This window comes from Tachyglossus aculeatus, chromosome 4, assembly GCF_015852505.1.
Source record: "Tachyglossus aculeatus isolate mTacAcu1 chromosome 4, mTacAcu1.pri, whole genome shotgun sequence".
Classification (NCBI taxonomy): domain Eukaryota; kingdom Metazoa; phylum Chordata; class Mammalia; order Monotremata; family Tachyglossidae; genus Tachyglossus; species Tachyglossus aculeatus.
This window is the reverse complement of record NC_052069.1, coordinates 57,100,556-57,103,207: the sequence shown is the minus strand read 5'-3', so window position 1 is coordinate 57,103,207 and position 2,652 is coordinate 57,100,556. Positions and strand designations below refer to the sequence as shown.

The 2,652-nt window shown below is 39.3% G+C and overlaps 1 non-coding gene across 1 annotated transcript; it reads left to right on the top strand.

Moving 5' to 3' along the window:
• Window positions 1-2,138: 2,138 nt before the first annotated feature.
• Window positions 2,139-2,276, top strand: LOC119927667. The gene has a single exon (XR_005450648.1). It is a non-coding gene; the product is annotated as a small nucleolar RNA SNORA7 (small nucleolar RNA).
• Window positions 2,277-2,652: the final 376 nt, after the last annotated feature.

The following is a 2,652-nucleotide window of genomic DNA, read 5'->3' as shown; positions in this document are numbered from 1 at the left end:
AGGGTCCGGCGGGCATTCTGGCATTATCCCTCTGCTCGGGAAATGCTCTGGGTCTATCCCTCAGAATGGATTTGACAAATCCAAAGCGGGCGTGCGATGAATTTCCTATAATTATTGCGATCCATAGTGCTTCTTACATGACTTACCTTAATGCGGCAAATGGCGTGAATATCTCCTGCCACTAATAGTTAGGGTGGCGATAGGCAGTAAATGATTTTCTGGGAGTCCTGGAATGTAAAAACAATTTGGGCTGTTTGAAGTATATTTTACAAGTGTGCCACAGCCTATCTTGGGGGTAGTATTGAAAAACCCAATTGCACAGTTACCATGGGAATCCAATTAAAATAGATTACGTGAATATTTTATTTCTTTCATCTTGACCAAAAATCTAATGTACTTTCAGTGTTTTCATATGGAATCATATTCATAGACTGATGATGGGACAGGAGGATTTTCTTTCTTCTATTCTTTTGTTTATTGTTTTTTCCTTCCAAAAGCAGGGTGAAATAGCCTCAAGTTCTGTGGAGACTTGAGGTCCTAAGGCTTTCCTGAAATGTCTCGTGTGAATCGACCATCTGAAGGACTCTAATTCTTCAGAAATCATCACTGTAATAGTATTTATTGAGCCTCTACTGTGTGCAAAGTGCTGCTCTGAGTGCAGGGGAAAATTACTTGCATCAATCAACCAGGGGGATGTCTTCAGGAATTGTAGTCATAATAGTGTTTGTTGAGCCTCTACTGTGTGCAAAGCACTGCTCCAAGTGCAGGGGAAAATTCCTTGAGTTGATCAACTAATCTCTATAATTCTATTGATTTATATTGATGCCATTGATGCCTGTTTACTTGTTTGATGACTGTATCCCCCCTTCTAGACTGTGAGTCATGGTGGGCAGGGATTGAATCTATATGTTGCTAAATTGTAACAATAATAATAATAATAATAATGGAATTTATTAAGTGCTTACTACGGGCAAAGCACTGTTCTAAGTGCTGGCGAGGCTAAAGGTGATAAGGTTCACAAAATATTTTCAGAGTATATGCACATAGGTAATAGGAAGAAATAATCAATTTAGTAGATTTTATATTCCCCAAATTTCTGAACATTTCTATCTTTATATAATTACTAAGATAAAAAATGTACAAAATGAAATGATGCTTTTTACATTTAAAGGATAATTGCATTTTGGAAAATGCTATCGGTGTGATCATTTCCAAACTGTAACCTCCTTTTTGGCATTTACCATGTCTATAAACTCTGTTGTACTGTACTTTCCCAGATAGTTGGTACAGTGCTTAGCACAAAGTAAGTGCTCAATAAATGTCATTGATTAAGAAATGCTATTGCATACTTCTTAAAAAGAACCTTCTTTAACTGAATATAGTAACTATGGCATTGGATATATTTAACATTTTAAAAGGAATAATAATCATTTTTCCAGTGACATATCAGAGTCTGTTTTTTAAGTAATCTACTTCACCATGGATATATAAGGCATAAGTGAATTCCTCATGAGTGGGAAGTGCACGTGGATGGGAGCTAGCCGCCTCACCATGGTGAACAAACCATAAGTGAATTCCTCGTGGGTGGAACCTGGGTGTTTTTGCCATGCGTGAGTAACACATAAGTATATTTCTACCAATAGGGAAACTCTAATATCATTAAATAGTCATATTCCTCCTGAATGGGAAATTCAATTCACCACATCCAAAATAATCAAATAATTCAATTCACCTCACAGAATGAATTTTGCAAAGGACTCAGACTTTCTGTCCCCGATGTGTGTGTCTGTCCCTGTTTCTCTCTCCCTGACAATACCTGAACAAACCCAGCCCCGGGCGATGGGTGCACTACCAGCACTTAGAACAGTACATGACACATAGTAAGCACTTAATACCATTATTATTATTATGATTACAAATCACCTTTCAGGATCACACAAATGCTACAGACTGACAGTTCTCCTGAAGATAACCAAAACTATATTCCAGCGTGTATCTGGTACAACAGGATACCCCAAAAGAATCTTCATCAGTGATGCAGGGCTAAACATGTCGTTAAATTTTGTGATGTTAATGTCCCAAGAAGCAGAGATAGACAAGAAGGTAAAAACCAAATCAAGAAGGCTAGTATGTCATTTCCCCTCTCAGGGTTGCACCTGGAGAGTTTCCAGTACTCTACCAGTCTCTACTATGAGAGGGAGAGTCAAGCAGAGCCATACCCATTCCATTCCTAGCTTGGCCAGTGACTAGCAAGTGGAAGACAATCTGCTACAAGTCAAAACTCACCTATGCTGGGCAGCAGTGGCATGGGAGAGAGTTGAGGGCAGAGACTCAGGTTTATCCGTGGAAGGAGGCAATGGTAAACAACTTCTATATTTCTTACAAAGAAAACTCTATGTATACACTGTCAGACCAATTGCAAATTGAGGTGGTGCATTCTGGGAGAGATAAATAATAATGTTGGTATTCGTTAAGCGCTTACTATGTGCCAAGCTCTGTTCTAAGCAATGGGGTAGGTGCAAGGTAATCAGGTTGTCCCACGTGGGGCTCACAGTCTTCATCCCCATTTTACAGATCAGGTAACTGAGGCACAGAGAAGTGAAGTGACTTGCCTAAAGTCACAGAGCTGACAAGTGGCGGAGCTGGGATTAG